General features: G+C 38.4%; 1 long non-coding RNA gene across 3 annotated transcripts in view; it reads left to right on the top strand.

Annotated features, from left to right (window-relative positions):
* LOC149119702 (uncharacterized) overlaps window positions 1–19,857 on the top strand; it is a 174,605-nt gene that overhangs the window by 72,861 nt on the left and 81,887 nt on the right. The gene's annotated exons all lie outside the window — the stretch shown is intronic.

The following is a 19,857-nucleotide window of genomic DNA, read 5'->3' as shown; positions in this document are numbered from 1 at the left end:
AAAATACATGGTCTTGGAAATCACTAATGAGGGTGCTATCAAGTAGCTCTGAAACTGGCCAAATCACTTTTCTTGAACTTCCATTTTCTTCTCATCTATAAAACGAGGGTGTCAGACAAGATGATTACTAAGTTTTTTTTTCCCCTGTCTATTTGGTATTTGTTAGAAGCCTCCGAGTTTGCATATGAAATTTGAAGTTGCATCCTGTTTTATAAAATAGCCATATTATTGAAATGCTGTGCATTTTTATTCCTTTTTTCCTTCACTTTGTGGGGAGGGACCCCATTATATTCTGAGCACAATGGGGAAGATTGTTATTTAAAGGAAACCTGTGATGATTCTTTGTGAGGCAAATAAACCTTTGTAATGTAAATGTTCATATTCTAATGTTTCTATTTTGCAAGTTTCCATTTTAGTATATCAAGTTTGCTTACTCCAAGGTACAACTGAACTTTACATAATAATGAAAACTCACACCTAATATATACTTTATCATTTGTAGCTTCCAGGGAAACTTCTATTCCTTCCCTGCAATTTCAAATATTTACAAACTATGCCACTTACAGGTATTTCCCCTAAGAACGATTGTCATGCCAGTGGTTAAGAACTTGTCTGGAGTCAGACAGACTGGGTTTTAAGTTTGATTCTCTTGCTTACTACCTGGGTACCTTTGACCAATAAAGTCACAGTTGGTGAGGCTCAGTTCTCCCTTCTCTAAATATAGGATAGCAATAACACTTTGTAGTTTTGTGTAAAGATTACATATGATAAAAGCCAGACAGTACTTTGTTTAGAGTCTGGCACATAGTTTGCACTTACTAAATTTTAGCTAATAGCATGATTCCCCATTACTTCTTGTATTATGAGTCTTCTCTTTATGTGAATAATACAACATCATGCTACACCACAATAGTAAGCTCCTTGACCCCAGAGACTGTATATAATGATTCTTGGTATGGAATATTCTATATACAGACTTCATAGAATGTCTTGAACTAAGTAGTTCTCCATTTTATGTTTATTTTTACTAGTTTCTCCTGATTCATACTGAGAAACTTTTATCATTTTATTTTAAAATAAAGCATAATGCAGAATAAGAATATAAGATATAAACTGTGGTTATTAGCATCTTTAAAATTGCAAGAAAAAAGACACTCAAATTGCATTCAGGGATGAAGTTTTATTGCTATGATATATGAGTCAATGAGGTAGTGAGGCCATTCATGAGTTGCATAGTTATACCAGTTACTGATGTTTCCAAGCCTTGGCTATCTGCCTTAGTTTGAATCTTGGGTCTGCCACTTATATCTTGTGTGACTTTGAACAAGTTGCTGAAGCTCTTAGTGCTCTAGTTTCTTTATCTATCAATTGTGGATAAAAATAGTATATATCTCATAAGGATGAATAAAGATTAAGCAAGATAAAACATGTAAAATGCTTGTTGTAGTACCTGACCCATGACAAATTCATAAGAAATGCTACGAACTTTGTAGTAGTAGAAGTAATAATAGTAGCTGTTGTTATTGTAGTTGTTGTACATGACATAATAAATTAGAATGTAGCTAATCTTCTCAGCTCAAATGACTTACCTTTCAGCTAGCATTTGTACTTCCCAAAATAGAGGATTTGACTGGATTCATTGCCAACCTTCTACATGGATAGCTAAAGCGCACTCAGGATTGGGGTACTCCCTTATACCCATCCTCTATCATGATTGTTATTCAGTATCACACTAATACCTTGTTCTATCTGCTGGAGGTAGGCTTGTAGAGTTGGTTTTTTTTAACAGCTTTATTGAGATGTAGATGTATGAATAACTGCATGTATTCAATAAATACAATTGCAAGAGTTGGAACATGCAAATATACTTGTGTTATCAACACGACAATCAAGGTAAGACAAAGTGGAAGAGAAATGACATGGGGATAAACAAATGTACAAAAATCAGAATCTGTTCCTCAATAGGAATCAGTTTTTTTATTTCTTTTCTTTTCATGTTTTTAAACTTTTTTTTCTTTTCTTTCTTTCTTTCTTTCTTTCTTTCTTTCTTTCTTTCTTTCTTTCTTTCTTTTTATTTAGTAAATATAAATTTCCAAAGTACAGTTTATGGATTACAATGGCTTTCCCCCCCATAATTTCCCTCCCACTTGCACCCCTCCCATCTCCCGCTCCCTCTCCCATTCCATTCATATCAACATTCATTTTCAATTATCTTTATATACACAAGATCAATTTAGTATATATTAAGTAAAGATTTCAACAGTTTGCACCCACACAAAAACACAAAGTGTAAAGTACTATTTGATTACTAGTTATACCATTGATTCACATTGGACAACACATTAAGGACAGAGATCCTACTTGGGGAGTAAGTGCACAGTGACTCCTGTTGTTGACTTAACTATTGACACTCTTGTTTACGGTATCAGTAATCACCCTAGACTCTTGTCATGAGTTGCCAAGGCTATGGAAGCCTTTTGAGTTCGCCGACTCCGATCTTATTTTGGCAAGGTCATAGTCAAAGTGGAAGTTCTCTCCTCCCTTCAGAGAAAGGTACCGCCTTCTTTGATGACCCATTCTTTCCACTGGCATCTCACTCACAGAGATCTTTCATTTAGGTGTTGTTGTTGGTTTTTTTTTTTTTTTTTTTTTTTTTTTTTTTTTGCCAGAGTGTTTGGGCTTTCCATGCCTAAAATACTCTCATGGGCTCTTCAGCCAAATCTGAATGCCTTAAGGGCTGATTCTGAGGCCAGAATGCTATTTAGGACATCTGCCATTCTATGAGTCTGCTGTGTATCCCACTTCCCATGATGGATCATTCTCTCCCTTTTTTATTCTATTGGTTAGTATTAGCAGACACTAGTCTTATTTATGTGATCCCTTTGGCTCTTAGTCCTATCATTATGATCAATTGTGAACTGAAATTGATCACTTGGACTAGTGAGATGACATTGGTACATGCCACCTTGATGGGATTGTATTGGAATCCCCTGGCACATTTCTAACTCCACCATTTGGGGCAAGTCTGATTGAGCATGTCCCAAATTATACATCTCCTCCCTCTCTTATTCCCACTCTTATATTTAACAGGGATCACTTTTCAGTTAAAATTTAAACACCTAAGAATAATTGTGTGTTAATTACAGAGTTCAGCCAATAGTATTAACTAGAACAAAAAAATACTAAAATGGATAAAGTATTACATTGTACATCAACAGTCAGGACAAGAGCTGATCAAGTCACTGTTTCTCATAGTGTCCATTTCACTTCAACAGGTTTCCCCTTTGGTGCTCAGTTTTTTTTTTTTTTTTGCCAGAATGTCTTGGTTTTCCATGCCTGAAAAACTCTCATGGGCTTTTTAGCCATATCTGAATTCCTTAAGGGCTCATTCTGAGGCCATAGTGCTGATTAGGAAATCTGCCATTCTATGAGTCTGCTGTGTGTCCCGCTTCCCATGTAGGATCATTCTCTCCTTTTTAATTCTATGAATTATTAGCAGACGCTAGTCTTATTTATGTGATCCCCTTTTTTTTTTGACAGGCAGAGTGGACAGTGAGAGAGAGAGAGAGAGAGAGAGAAAGGCCTTCCTTTTTCCATTGGTTCATCCCCCCAATGGCCTCTGTGGCTGGTGCGCTGCGGCTGGTGCACCACGCTGATCCAAAACCAGGAGCCAGGTGCTTCCTCCTGGTCTCCCATGCAGGTGGAGGGCCCAAGGGCTTGGGCCAGCCTCCACTGTACTTCCTGGCCACAGTGGAGAGCTGGACTGGAAGAGGAGCAACCGGGACAGAATCCGGCGCCCTGACCAGGACTAGAGCCCAGGGTGCTGGTGCTGCAGGTGGAGGATTAGCCTAGTGAGCTGTGGTGCCGGCCTATGTGATCCCTTTGACAATCCTATCATTATGATCAGTTATGAACTTAAACTGATCACATTAACAAGAAAGATGGCATTGTACATGCCACCTTGATAGGATTGAATTGGAATCCCCTGACACGTTTCTAGCTCTACCATTAGGCTAAGTCTGAGTGAGCATGTGCCAGACTGTACATCTCCTCCCTCTCTTATTCCCATTCTTATATTTAACAGGGATCACTTATCAGTTAAATTTAAACACCTAAGAATAATTGTGTGTTAATTAAGGAGTTCAACCAATGCTATTAAGTAGAAAAAGCGAATACTAAAAAGAATAAAACAGTAAGCTGTTCCTTGACAGTCAGGACAATGACTGATCAAGTCATTGTTTCTCATCATGTCCATTTTACTTCTACAGGTTTTCTTTTAGGTGTTCCGTTAGTTGTCACAGATCAGGGAAAACATATGATATTTGTCTCTTTGGGTGTGGCTTATTTCATTCAGCATGACGTTTTCCAGATTCCTCCATTTTGTTGTGAATGACCAGATTTCATTTTTTTCCTGCTGTATAGTATTCTATAGAATACATATCGCATAATTTCTTTATCCAGTCTTCTCTTTATAGGCATTTAGGTTGATTCCATGTTTTAGCTATTGTGAATTGAGCTGCAATAAACATTGAGGTGCACACAGCTCTTTTATTTGCCAGTTTCCTTGGGTAAATTCCAAGGAGTGGGATGGCTGGGTCGAATGGTAGGGTTATATTCAGGTTTCTGAGGAATCTCCAGACTGGCTTCCATAGTGGCTTGATCAGTTTGCATTCCCACCAACAATGGATTAGTGTTCCTTTTTCCCCACATCCTCACCAGAGTCTGTTGTTAGTTGATATCTATATGTGAGCAATTCTAACCGGGGTGAGGTGAAACTTCATTGTGATTTTGATTTGCATTTCCCTGATGGCTAGCGATCCTAACATTTTTTTCATGTGTTTGTTGCCCGTTTGGATTTCCTCTTTTGAAAAATGTCTGTTTAGGTCCTTGGCCCATCTCTTTATTTTATTTTATTTTTTTTTATTTGAGAGGTAGAGTAACAGATAGTGAGAGGGAGAGACAGAGAGAAAGGTCTTCTATCTGCTGGTTAAATCCCCAAATGGTTGCAATGACCAGAGCTGGGCTGATCCAAAGCCAGGAGCAAGGAGCTGCTTCTGGTTCTCCCATGCGAGTGCAGGGCCCCAAGGCCTTGAGCCATCTTCTACTGCTTTCCCAGGTCACAGCAGAGAGCTGGATGGGAAGAGGAGTAACTGGGACTAGAACTGGCAACCATAGGTGATGCCAGTGCTGCAGGCAGAGGATTAACCTACTGAACCACAGTGTCGGCCCCTGGCCCATCTCTTAAGTGGGTTGTTTGTTTTGTTTTTGTGGAGTTTCTTCATCTCTTTGTAGATGCTGGTTGTTAATCCTTTATCAGTTGCATAGTTTGCAAATATTTTTTCCCATTCTGTCAGTTGCCTCTTCACTTTCCTGACTGTTTCTTTTGCAATGCCACCTGCCTTTACCTGGCCAGCTCTCCTCCCAGACCAGCTAGGTAATGGAAGTCAACAGGGTGCCTTCCCCAAGAAGGTTCACACCTCCCTTAGGATGTACCCTATGTGAAGAGATAGATAAGTCTGGGCCTCTTAACTTATAAGGCCTAAAGCTCACCAGATTATTATCAAGTCCCTTCTGTCAGGTTCTATTTATCTCTCAACTGGAGAACTTATTCGTGGCTTAGACAGCACCTTCCTTTGTAATCATAGCCTCTACTCTAACATTAATGGCTCTACTCCCAACCTTTGTGTACTGATGGTCCTCTCCCTCACTTAATGTTGTATGATTATTCAGAATTTCTCTACAGACAAACCCCTCTACCTGCAAAAGTTGAGTGGCCTTTCTCCGAGACTTGGCTGGGATCAGATTTAAGCCACATCCATCAAACAGTCCTCACGAGGGTCCAGAGACCCCCCCCTCACTTCCCCTCCTCTATGAAATCCTTTCATTACCTGGTTAATGCCACTCTTAGGATCATTGGTTGCTATTCTCACCCTGACTTGTATACTACAGTGTCTGTTTCAGTGTTTACAGCAGGTGAAAATGGAATGAGCCAAGGCCTTCAGCAACCAGGCAGTCAACCAGATGTTTCTGCATCCATATACGCCTGTCCCTGCGGAGCCCCAATTTACCCCCAACGGGCCCCTGTAGATGATGTCCCCAGTCAGCAGGAAGTAGCCAGAGACTCATCGTCTCCCCCTTTCCTATCATCAAAAGGTCGGGATGGTAGCTTTGGGATCCGCATGGAGGAAAAGCTTATAGTTCCGGGAATGGAAAGTTCCTACCTGTACTTCCGGGGAAGAAAAGTCCTTGTCAAGGTCCCTGCAGGTGCCTAAAGGTCAACCAATAAGGATCAGACCCGCCTCAACCTTTAACCCCCATGCCCTGAATCTATAAAAGGAGCTCTCCCAATCTCTGACGTGCGACTTCTCCGGCCCCCGCTCTGTTGCTCTGTTGGGACTGGGGAACCTCGCCCTGGAGCGGAACCCCAATAAAAGCCTGTGAATTAATCGATTCGTCTGCCTGGGAAGATCTGTTACGTGCCGGACACCTTGCACTTGTTTCATTGTTGCATTGTATAATAATAATATATTTCATTGTTGAAGTAGTACAATTCATGTGTACATCTTCCAAGGTTTTCAGAATTAATTTAGACTTAATGTTTATGCATTTTTGATAGTTTTTCTATAGGAATTTTTAAAATTTAGATCACAGTTGAGGCACATCTTTTTGTCTAACACCCATGTTTAAGACATGAAATGTTAGCTAATAGAGGGCGTTGGCATGTTGGTAACAAACATGACTTGGAATCAAATAATGTACAGCTGATTTTGTAGCTATGGACCTAGAGGGATGAGAGTTACTCTGTCTACTTTCCAGCGTCCTTTTGGGCTTTATAGCAGCCACATAGCCACATAGCTATTGCTCAAATCAGTAGGCCCTTTGTGATCAACAGTCTTATTAATCTCAAATAATCAGCATCCTCTGAAGAGGATTCTGGGCCAGGGTGAGTAATGTTTTGAAGATAACCATGATAATTTTTTTCACACCTGAAGCAAGGCTGCATATAACAGAGGAAAGAAAGTGGAATTATCCAGAACAGCCTTGTTCTCAAGGTTCCAGGAAAATATTCAGCATCTTTTGGTAGGTGATTCAATCTCAACACTGTCCACAAACTTCTGGTGTTTCTTTTTTTTCTTTTTTTTTTTTTATTTAATAAATGCGAATTTACAAAGTGCAACTTTTGTATTGTTTTGGCTCCCCCCCCAACCTCCCTCCCTCCTGCGGCCCTCCCCTCTCCCACTCCCTCTCCCATCCTGCCCTTCATCGAGTTTCATTTTCAATTACCTTCATATACAGAAGATCAGCTTAGTATATACTAAGCAAGGATTTAAACATGCTAAACTCACACAACTGCACAAGGTATAGGGTATTGTTCAACTGTAGTGTTGTCTTTAAGTTTCATAGTAAAACACATTAAGGACAGAGATCCTACATGGGGAGCATGTATCCAGTGACTCCCGTTGTTGATTTAACAATTGGCACTCTTATTTATGATGTCAGCAATCACCCGAGTCTTTTTGCCATGAGCTGTCTAGGCTATGGAAGCCCCTTGAGTTCACCAACTCTGAACTTCTTTAGTCAAGGCCATATCACAGTGGAGTTTCCTTCTTCCCTTCAGAGAAAGGTGCCTCTCTCCTTGATGGCCTGTTCCTTCTGCTGGGGTCTTGTTCACCAGGATCTTTCATTTAGGTTGTTTTTGCCACCATGTCATCACTTTCCATGCCTGTGAGACTCTCATGGGCCTTTTAGCCAGATCTGAATGCCCCAAGGGTTGATTCTGAGGCGGGAGTGCTGTTTGGGGCATTTGCCATTCTATGAGTCAGCTGTGTGTCCTGCTTCCCCCGCAGGATCATTCTCTCCCTTTTAATTCTATCCTTCATTATTTGCTTACACTGGTCTTATTTGTGAAATCTCATCGACACATACCCTATCTTTTTGATCAGTTATGTACTTATACTTATCACTTTACCAAGTGTGCTGGCATTGGTACGTGCTTCCTTGATAAGACTGAGTTGAAATCCCCTGGCACATTTCTAGCTCCACCATTGGAGGTAAGTCCAAGTGAGCATGTGCCGACCTATATATCTCCTCTCTCTCTTATTCACACTCTTATATTTAACAGAGATCACTTTTCTGTTAATTTTAAATACCCAAGAATGATTGTGTATTGATTACAGAGTTCAACCAGTGGTATTAAGTAGAACAAACAGAGCAACAACAACAAAATACTAAAGGGAATAAAATAGTAAGTTGTTCCTCAACAGTCTAGACTGGTGTTTCTTAAAAGGATAGCAATCCATGACTTGGGCTGTGCTATTTTATAAACAAATCAAAAGCCCTGAAGTGACACAAATGATGCTCTAACTAAGATCCAGACAGCTGGGGTCCATACTACAACACTCTAATTTAACTAATATCCTCCCTTGACAAGGCATTTTCCTCAGTCTCTCAAGCATCTTACATCAAAATGGGACAATCAGTCTATTTGCACCGTTATACTTGTTCCTTTTTCTATTTCTTAGGATATTTCTTGTAATCCAGATTTAGTCATCAAAAGTTTCATATCCACATATGAACAAAAAAGTTTCCAATGTCAAAACAGTTTTAAACACTTAACATTACACTGCTCATTTCCAAATCATATAGTATATTTTTCTAAGTGTTGGTTGTAAACATTCTATATAGCCTGCCTTTCATCAAATGGTCATGTTGCTTATATGAACAAAAGAGGAAAAGTTGATCCAGAACATTTTTCTTATTTTTAAGTTATCCATTTTTTAAAATGGAAGGGAGCATTATTCTATTAGTACTTTTAAGAAACATGACTGATTGTTTTATATTATATTCAGCTTTCCTAAATAGCATTCATTGTCTGGGGTGAATAGGTAGATCTGACTAACTTTTTATAGGTTTCTACTCTATTTTTCTGGGTAGACTATAATCTGCTAGCTCTTTCAAGATACTCGTGATGTTCAGTGGGAATTTGCTGACGTTATGTCATCAAATGGCAAACAGAAGTCCTTGGTGTACTATAGAGAAGCAGACAAAGTGTATTTGCAAAACCCAGAGGGAACAGAGGCCAGTACAATTGGTAGTTCAGTGAGACAGCTATGGAGGGAAATTGCAAAGGACTATGGTTTCATTTGTGAACCTAACTATATTCAATTAAGGCTGAAATCTGAAGGAACTTGTTTTATTGACCTGCAGGGAGTCTGTTGTGTTTGCTATTCTTGAGAGGAGCAATTATTATAATATATGTATATTAAATGTACGTTAGTCACCATGAAAAAGGTGAAAGTATGCCTAAAGAGTACCCATTACTATTTCAGGTTGCCAAAAGTATAAATAGATTCCAGAGAGAATAAAAGACATACTATATAAAAGATTTCAATAGTTAAAGTACTCTGAAAAGGGAGAAGGGAAATCAAACTAATATGAAGGGAATGGAGAAGAGAAAATAAAAAGAAGTTACTCTCTTAGAACTCCACAGTGGGTACAAGTTTCTAGGCAGAGAGAAACATCAAAACAGTGAAGAAGATAATCAAGCCAAGGTCATGGAATTGGAAAAATAAAGATCTTGATAATGAAGAGATTCTGAAAAGAAATCTTATACGAGATCTTTTCAATAGGCACAAGAATTGTCCCATAGAAGTTGAATTAAGTTCTGTGAGAAAGAATAATGCAATAATTAAGAGACTCTAAAAGCATTTGGGGAAGAAGAGAAAAGAACTACTGGCTGAAGGAGAAATAGGCAAGGAGTTTGGAATTCTTGAGGGATGTAGAAATAGCTGGATAAAGGTCTATCATTCTTGGCCCTTCCTACTTTTATGAAATATTTCTTTTTTAAGAAAATTCTCTATTTATTTACTTATTTGAAATAAGTACTTTACATCTAGTAGTTCACTCCTGAAATGCCTGCAATAAGCTCTCTATTTCTCTGCCTTTCAAAAAATAAGTTATGTATGCATTTTAAAATATATTTGAAAGGAAGAGAAAGAGAGATATTTGCCATGAGCACACTCACTTCAAAAATGCCTACAATAGCCAGGATCTAGGAACTCCATCCAGGATTCTCACATAAGTGGCAGGGGATCAAGGTGTACCATCATCTGCTATCTACCAGGGTATGCATTAGCAGGAGGCTGTATTAGAATTGGAGGCAGGATTCAAACCCAGGCACTCTGCTATGGAATGTAGAAGAATCTAACAGTTAGCTCATAATAAGGATTTATTTTATTTATTTTTTAAGATTTTATTTATTTATTTGAGAGGTAGAATTACAAACAGTGAGAGGCAGAGGCAGAAAGAAAGATCTTCCATCCACTGGTTCACTCTATAAATGTTTGCAATGGGCAGAGCTGAGCTAATCCAAAGCCAGGAGCCAGGAGCTTCTTCTGTGTCTCCCTTGCAGGTGCAGCTGCCCAAGGACTTGGGCCATCTTCTACTTCTTTCCTAGGCCATAGCAGAGAGCTGGATCTGCAGTGGAGCAGCTGGGACTAGAACTGGCACCCATATGGGATGGCAGCACCACAGGTGGAGGATTAACCCACTGTGCCACAGCGCTGGCCCCTCCTAAGGGTTTAATAAATGAAATATATTTTGGGTTATTATATTTTTCTAGGTATCAGCACAATATAAATTATGATGAAAAATTACTTAGTGTTTAATACATGTCAGAAGGAGGTGAGTTGATAGCCAATAACAAAGGAAATAAATATAAAAAAGAACTCCACATAGTTTTCATGAATAATATATATTGTTTACTATGACTAAATACATGTGAGAGTAATTCAAAAATTCTTAGAAAAATGAAATTAAAAGTAAATATGTGATACAAGAAAATTTTGAATTCCATATGTAGTTTTTCCATGAACTTTTTGAGACTCCTTTGTATCATTATGGGGACTGAATGGGATTATTGGTGCTATTACCTTGACTGTAAGATGATAAACACTTGGGGTGCTGCTTATAGAAAGAGTATAAAAATTGTCATGGTATGGTACAAAATTCATAACAGAGTAGATACAGTCAGAAACTGATCATCAAAATAACAGGAGTTCTTTTTTAAAAGATTTATTTTATTTATTAAAAAAGCAGAATGACGCAGAAAGAGGGAAAGATAGAAAGAAAAAGAGATATTTCATCCACTGATTTATTCCCCTAAATGGCCGCAATGACCAGGGCTAGGCCATGCTGGAGCCAATAGTGGTCTGGAATTTCATCCAGGTTTCCTTATGGGTGGCAGGGCTGAAGCACTGGTATAATATTCTGCTGCTTTCCCAGGTGTATTAGCAGGGATCTGGATGTGAAGTAGAACTGACATCCCGACATTGTATGCTGGCTTTGCAAAATGATGGCTCAACATGATCTGTCGTAATGCCTGCCCCCAGTAGTTTATTATTATCTATAATTGTTAATCTTGAATGTAGAAAGGATTACATTCTCCAATTAAAAGGTATAGACTGGCTGAATGGATTAAAAAATAGAACCCAAATATATGCTTCTCCAAGAAACTCACTTCACAAGAAAAGATACACATATATTGAAAGTGAAGGGATAGAAAAAGATATACCAATCAAATGGAAACATAAAATGAACTAGAGTGGGTATACTCAAATACTCATATCAGAAAAAGTGAGATATATACTTGTATCAGATAAAACAAACTTTGAAAACTGTCAAAAGATACAAAGAAGGACATTATATACTGACTAGAGGATATGTTCAGCAAGAAGATAGAACAACCATAAATATATGTGGCCAAACATAAGACCATCAAGATATATAAATCAAATATTATTAGACCTATGGAGGAAAAAGATGCCAATACGATATTAGTGGGAGAATTCAGCAAGTTCACAGTGACTCCCATTGTTGATTTAAAAATTGACACTCTTATTTATGACTTCAGTAATCACCTGAGGCTCTTGTCGTGAGCTTCCAAGGATATGAAAGCCTCTTGAGTTCACAAACCCCTACCTTATTTAGACAAGGCCATAACCAAAGTGGAAGTTCTCTCCTCCCTTCAGAGAAAGGTACCTCCTTCTTTGAAGGCCCATTCCTTCCACTGGGATCTCACTCACAGAGGTCTTTCATTTAGGTCATTTTTTTGCCACAGTGTCTTGGCTTTCCATGCCTGAGAAACTCTCATGGGCTTTTTAACCAGATCCGAATGCCTTATGGGCTGATTCTGAGGCCAGAGTACTGTTTAGGACATCTGCCATTCTATGAGTCTGCTGTGTATCCCATTTCCCATGTTGGATCATTCTCTCCTTTTTAATTCTATCAGTTGTTATTAGCAGACACTAATCTATTTTATGTGATCCCTTTGACACTTAGTCCTATCATTATGATCAATTATGAACTTAAACTGATCACTTTGACTAGTAAGATGGCATTGGTACATGCCAACTTAATGGGATTGATTTGGAATCCCCTGGCATGTTTCTAGCTCTACCATTAGGGGTAAGTCCAAGTGAGCATGTGCTAAACTGTACATCACCTCCCTCTCTTATTCCCACTCTTATTTTTAGCAGGTATCACTTTTCAGTTAAATTTAAACATGTAAGAATAATTGTGTGTTAATTAAAGAGTTCAACCAATATTTTTTTTTTAGACAGGCAGAGTTAGACAGTGAGAAAGATCTTCCTTCCATTGGTTCACCCCCCAAATGGCTGCTACAGCCGGCGTGCTGCACTGATCCGAAGCCAGGAGCCAGGTGCTTTTCCTGGTCTGCCACGCGGGTGCAGGCACCCAAGCACTTGGGCCATCCTCCACTGCCTTTCCGGGCCACAGAAGAGAGCTGAACTGGAAAAAGAGCAACCAGGACTAGAACCCGTCGCCTATATGGGATGCTGGCGCCTCAGGCGGAGGCTTACTCAAGTGAGCCACGGAACTGGCCCCACAACCAATAGTATTAAGTAGAACAAGAAAATACTAAAAGGAATAAAATAGTAAGCTGTTCCTTGACAGTCAGGACAAGGGCTGATCAAGTCATTGTTTCTCATCATGTCTGTTTCACTTCTACAGGTTTCCTTTTAGGTGCTCAGTTAGTTGTCACAAATCAGGGAGAACATATGATATTTGTCCCTTTGGGTGTGGCTTATTTCACTCAGCATGTTTTCCAGATTCCTCAGTTTTGTTGTGAATGACCAGATATAATTTTTTTCCTGCTGTATAGTATTCTATAGAACACATATCCCATAATTTCTTTATCCAGACTTGAGTTGACAGACATATGGGTTGATTCCCTGTTTTAGCTATTGTGAATTGAACTGCAATAAACACAAGGGTACAGATAACTCTTTCGTATTCTGATTTCATTTCCCTTGGGTAAATTCCCAGGAGTGGGATGTCTGGGACATATAGTAGTTCTATATTTAGTATATCCATACTGTCCTCCACAATGGCTGTACCACTTTACATTCCCTCCAACAGTATATTAGGGTACCATTTTCTCCACATTCTCACCGGCATATGCTGTTTGTTGATTTCATAACAGCCATTCTGACTGGAGTGAGGTGAAACCTTATTGTGGTTTTGATTTGCAATTTACTGATGGTTAGTGATCCTGAGCATTTTCTAGAGTGTCTGTTGGCAATTTGCATTTCCTCTCTTGAAAAATACTTCTTCAAGTCCTTTGTCCATTTCTTACCTTGATTGTTTGTTTTGTTGTTGTTGAATTTCTTGTGCTCTTTATAGATTCTGGATATTAACTGTTTATCAGTTAAGCAGTTTCCAAATATTTTTTCCCATTCTGTTGGTTGCCTCTTCACTGTGCTGTGTTCCTTTTGCAGTGCAGAAACTTCTTTGATATAATCGTATTTGTCAATTTTGGATTTGATTGTCTGTGCTTCTGGGGACTTTTCAAGAAATGAGCTTATGCAAATGTCTTGCAGAGTTTTCCCAATTGTTCGCTAGAATTTGATGGTATCGTGTCATAGATTTTGGTCTTTGATACGTTTTGAGTGGATTTTTGTGCAAAGTGTATGTTAGGGGTCTAATTTCATACTTCTGCATGCAGAGATCAAGTTTTCCCAGCACCAGTTGTTGAAGAGACTGCCCATGATCCAGCGATTGATTTTAGGTCCTTTGTCAATGATAAGTTGGTTGTCAATGAGTAGATTGATTTATGCAATTTCTAAAAGTAGGATATATTAAATTAGCAATCTAAGGATTCATCTCAAGAATTTAGAAAAGCAAGTACAAAACAAACACAACATAGCTGGAGGAAAGAAAAAAAATCAGAACTGAAATAAATAAAATGGAATCTTAAGAGATACTAAAGAGCAATAAAACAAAAATCTGTTTTGTTTTGAAAAGATAAGCAAACCAGACAAAGCTTTAACCAGAATAACAAAAAACCCCTGTAAAATAAATAAACTTAGAGATGAAAAAGGAGACATTACAACCAATACCACAGAAATTGCTTTGACAGACTATATGCTAACAAACTGGAAAACCTCAAAGAAATGGATAAATTACTGGTTACATATAATCCACCAAGATTAAATCAAGAAGATATAGAAAATCTAAGCAAGTCCATAACAACTAACAAGATAGAAGCAGTAAATTTTTAAAAAGATTTATGTATTTATCTGAAAGATTTGTAGAGAAAAACATGGAGAGAGGGAATGTGTGTGTGTGTGTGAGAGAGAGAGAGAGAGAGAGAATGAATGAATATGAATCTTCTGTCAACTGGTTCACTCCCCTGATGGCTGCAATAGCCAGGGCTGGGCCACCCCAAAGCCAGGAGTCTGGAGCTTCATCCGGGCCTCCTATGTGGGTGGCAGTGGCCCAAGCACTTGGGTAATTTTCCACTGCTTTTCACAGGCCCATTATCAAGGAGCTGGATCAAAAGTAATGCAAGCTGGACATGAACTAGCACCTGTAGGGGATGTTCACATTGCAGGTGTGACTTTACCTGCTGTGCCACAATGCCAGCCTGAGAAGACTCCCATCAGAGAAACACCCAGGACTTGATGATTTTAAACCTGAATTCTGCAAAACATGTAAAGAGGAACTAATTTCAATACTCTTCAAACTTTTCCAAAATATTAAAAAGGATGGAACTTTGCCAAAGTCTTTTTATAGGACCAACATTACTCTGATACCAAAACTAAAGATACAACACACAAAGATAACTATAGTATCACTGATGAACATAGATGCAAAAATTCTCAACAAAATATTCAACAAAATATTATCAAAGTGAATCCAGCACTACATCAAAAAGATCATCCATCATGATCAAATGAAGTTTATCCCAGAGCTGCAAAGTTGGTTTAACATTTGTAAATTAACCAACCAACCTCATAAATCACATCAACATAATGAAGAACAAAAGTCATGTGATGCTTCTCAAAAGATGTATAGAAAGTATTTGAAAAGATTCAACATCTCTTCATGATAAAAAAAAAACTCCCAAAAAATTAGGTATGGAAGAAACATACCTCAAAATAATTAAAGCTATGTATGAACAAAACAACAGCCAATATCATACTAAATGGAGAAAGTTTGGGAGCATTTCACCTCAGATCTAGAAGAAGACAAAAATGTGTACTTTTACCACTTTTATTCAGTATAGTATTTGAAGTGTTAGCAATGGAACTTAGGGAAGAGAATGAAATAAAGGCATTGAAATTGTAAAGAAAGAAAAAATATCCATGTTGATCAATGACATGATTTTGTACATAGTTAAACTCATATTCACCTCCAAAGAATTTTTAGAACTGATAAACCAATTCAGTAAATCACAGGATGCAAAACCAACACATAAAAAGAGTAGCATTTTTTTAAAGAAAGCTTTCATTTAATGAATACAATTTTCATAGGTACAGCTTTAGGAATATAGTGGTTCTTCCCCCTATACCTGCCCTCCAACTCTGACTCCCATCCCACCTCCTACATTCACACCCAATTCTTCATTAAGATTAATTTAATTAACTTTATATACAGAATTCCAACTCCATACTAAGTAAAGATTTTAACAATTTGCACCCCCCACACCCACAAAGTGTGAAGTTCTGTTTGAAAACAAGTTTTACAGTTAGTTCTCATAGAACAACTTATTAAGGACAGAGGTCCTACATGGGGTGTAAGTGCAGTGACTCCTGCTGTTGATTTAACAATTGACACTCTTATTTATGATGTCAGTGATCTTTTTTTTTTCTTCCTTTCTATTCTTTTTTTTTAACTTTTATTTAATGAATATAAATTTCCAAAGTACGATTTATGGATTACAATGGCTTCCCCCACATACTGTCCCTCCCACCCACTACCCTCCCCTTTCCCACTCCCTCTCCCCTTCCATTCACATCAAGATTCATTTTTGATTAACTTAATATACAGAAGATCAGCTTAGTATACATTAAGTAAGGATTTCAACAGTTTGCTCTCACACAGAAACATAAAGTGAAAAATAATAGATGATTTTTTTAAGTGATGATGAAATCAGATCAGACCTATTGTCATGTTTAATCCCAGTGAGAGTCAAGTTGGGAGTTGATAATTTCTTTTTTTTTTTTTTTTTTTTTTTTTACAGAGGATCAGTTTAGTATACATTAAGTAAAGATTTCAACAGTTTGCACCCCCATGAAAACACAAAGTGAAATATATTGTTTGAGTACTCGTTATAGCATTAAATCTCCATGTACAGCACATTAAGGACAGAGATCCTACATGAGGAGTAAGTGCACAGTGACTCCTGTTGTTGACTTTACCAATTGACACTCCTGTCTATGGCATCAGTAATCTCCCTATGCTCCAGTCATGAGTTTCCAAGGCTATGGAAGCCCTCTGAGTTCTCCGATTCTTATCTTGTTTAGACAAGGTCATAGTCAAAGTGGAGGTTCTCTCCTCCCTTCAGAGAAAGGTACCTCCTTCTTTGAAGACCTGTTCTTTCCACTGGGATCTCACTCACAGAGATCTTTTGCCAGAGTGTCTTGGCTTTCCATGCCTGAAATACTCTCATGGGCTTTTCAGCCAGATCCGAATGCCTTTAGGGCTGATTCTGAGGCCAGAGTGCTGTTTAGGACATCTGCCATTCTATGAGTCTGCTGAGTATCTCACTTCCCATGTTGGATCACTCTCCCCTTTATTTATTCCATCGGTTAGTGTTAGCAGGTACTAGACTTGTTTATGTGCTCCCTTTGACTCTTAGTCCTTTCATTATGATCAATTGTGAACTGAAATTGATCACTTGGACTAGTGAGATGGCATTGGTACATGCCACCTTGATGGGATTGAATTGGAATCCCCTGGTATGTTTTTAACTCTACCATTTGGGGCAAGTCAGCTTGAGCATGTCCCAAATTATACATCTCTTCCCTCTCTTATTCCCACTCTTATGTTTAACAGGGATCATATTTCAGTTAATTTTTAACACTTAAGAATAACTGTGTATTAATTACAGAATTAAACCAGTCATATTAAGTAGAACAGACAAAAAAACTACTAAGAGGGATAATGTATTAAGTTGTTCATTAACAGTCAGGGCTATGCTGATCAAGTCACCGTTTCCCATAGTGTCCATTTCACTTCAGGAGGTTTCCTTTTTGGTGTTCAGTCAGTTGTCACCAATCAGGGAGAACATATGGTATTTGTCCCTTTGGGACTGGCTTATTTCACTCAGCATGATGTGTTCCAGATTCCTCCATTTTGTTGCAAATGACTGGATTTCGTTGTTTCTTACTGCGGTATAGTATTCTAAAGAGTACATATCCCATAATTTCTTTTCCAGTCTACCGTTGATGGGCATTTAGGTCGGTTCCAGGTCTTAGCTATTGTGAATTGAGCTGCAATAAACATTAGGCTGCAGACCGCTTTTTTGTTTGCCAATTTAAATTCCTTTGGGTAAATTCCAAGGAGTGGGATGGCTGGGTCGAACGGTAGGGTTATCTTCAGGTTTCTGAGGAATCTCCAGACTGACTTCCATAGTGGCTTGACCAGTTTGCATTCCCACCAACAGTGGGTTAGTGTCCCTTTTTCCCCACATCCTCGCCAGCATCTGTTGTTGGTAGATTTCTGCATGTGAGCCATTCTAACCGGGGTGAGGTGAAACCTCATTGTGGTTTTGATTTGCATTTCCCTGATTGCTAATGACCTTGAACATTTTTTCATGTGCCTGTTGGCCATTTGGATTTCCTCTTTTGAAAAATGTCTATTGAGGTCCTTGGCCCATCTCTTAAGTGGGTTGTTTGTTTTGATGTTGTAGAGTTTCTTGATCTCTTTGTAGATTCTGGTTATTAACCCTTTATCTGTTGCATAGTTTTCAAATATTTTTTCCCATTCTGTCGGTTGTCTCTTCACTCTCCTGACTGTTTCTTTTGCAGTACAGAAACTTCTCAATTTGATGCAATCCCAATAGTTGATTTTGGCTTTGACTGCTTGTGCCTCCCGGGTCTTTTCCAGAAACTCTTTGCCTGTGCCAATATCTTGAAGGGTTTCTCCAATGTTCTCTAGTAACTTGATGGTGTCAGGTCATAGATTTAGGTCTTTAATCCATGTTGAGTGGATTTTTGTGTAAGGCGTAAGGTAGGGGTCTTGCTTCATGCTTCTGCACGTGGAAATCCAGTTTTCCCAGCACCATTTATTGAATAGACTGTCCTTGCTCCAGGAATTGGTTTTAGATCCTTGATCAAATATAAGTTGGCTGTAGATGTTTGGGTTGATTTCTGGTGTTTCAATTCTGTTCCATTGGTCTATCCATCTGTTTCTGTACCAGTACCATGCTGTTTTGATTACAACTGCCCTGTAGTATGTCCTGAAATCTGGTATTGTGATGCCTCCAGCTTTGTTTTTGTTGTACAAGATTGCTTTAGCTATTCGAGGTCTCTTGTGCCTCCATATAAATTTCAGCACCAATTTTTCCAGATCTGAGAAGAAGGTCTTCGGTATCTTGATTGGTATTGCATTGAATTTATAAATTGCTTTTGGGAGAATGGACATTTTGATGATATTGATTCTTCCAATCCATGAGCATGGAAGATTTTTCCATTTTTTGGTATCCTCTTCTATTTCTTTCTTTAAGGTTTTGTAATTTTCATCGTAGAGATCTTTAACGTCCTTGGTTAAGTTTATTCCAAGGTATTTGATTGTTTTTGTAGCTATTGTGAATGGGATTGATCTTAGAAGTTCTTCCTCAGCCATGGCTCTAGGGATTCCTGAGTTGCTAATTTCCAACTTCATTCCTTTGTGGTCTGAGAAGCTGCATGGTATGATTCTAATTCTTTTGAATTTGCTGAGACTTGCTTTATGGCCTAGTATGTGGTCAATCCTAGAGAAGGTTCCATGTACTGCTGAGAAGAATGTAAAATCTTTAGCTGTAGGATTGAAAGTTCTGTATAAATCTGTTAAATCCATTTGGGCTATAATGTCATTTAAATCTACTGTATCCTTGTTGATCTTCTGTTCTATTGATCTGTCTATTTCTGAGAGTGGAGTATTGAAGTCCCCCAGTACTATTGTATTGGGGTCTAAGTCTCCCTTTAAGTCCCTTAACAAATCTTTTAGATAAACCGGTGCCCTGTAGTTAGGTGCATATACATTGATAATTGTTATATCTTCCTGTTGAATTGATCCCTTAATCATTATGTAGTGTCCCTCTTTGTCTCTCTTAACGGTTTTTGTGGTAAAGTTTATGTTGTCTGAAATTAAGATGGCTACGCCTGCTCTTTTTTCATTTCTGTTGGCATGGTATATCTTTTTCCAGCCTTTCACTTTCAGTCTGTATGGATCTTTGTTGGAAAATGAGTTTCTTGTAAGCAGCAAATAGATGGGTTTTGTTCCTTAACCCAATCAGCCAATCAGTGTCTTTTAACTGGACAGTTCAGGCCATTCACGTTCAATGTGACTAAT

Source organism: Oryctolagus cuniculus, chromosome X (assembly GCF_051225735.1).
Source record: "Oryctolagus cuniculus isolate XC-2025 breed Fujian yellow rabbit chromosome X, ASM5122573v1, whole genome shotgun sequence".
Lineage (NCBI taxonomy): Eukaryota > Metazoa > Chordata > Mammalia > Lagomorpha > Leporidae > Oryctolagus > Oryctolagus cuniculus.
This window is presented reverse-complemented; position numbering and strand designations above follow the sequence as displayed.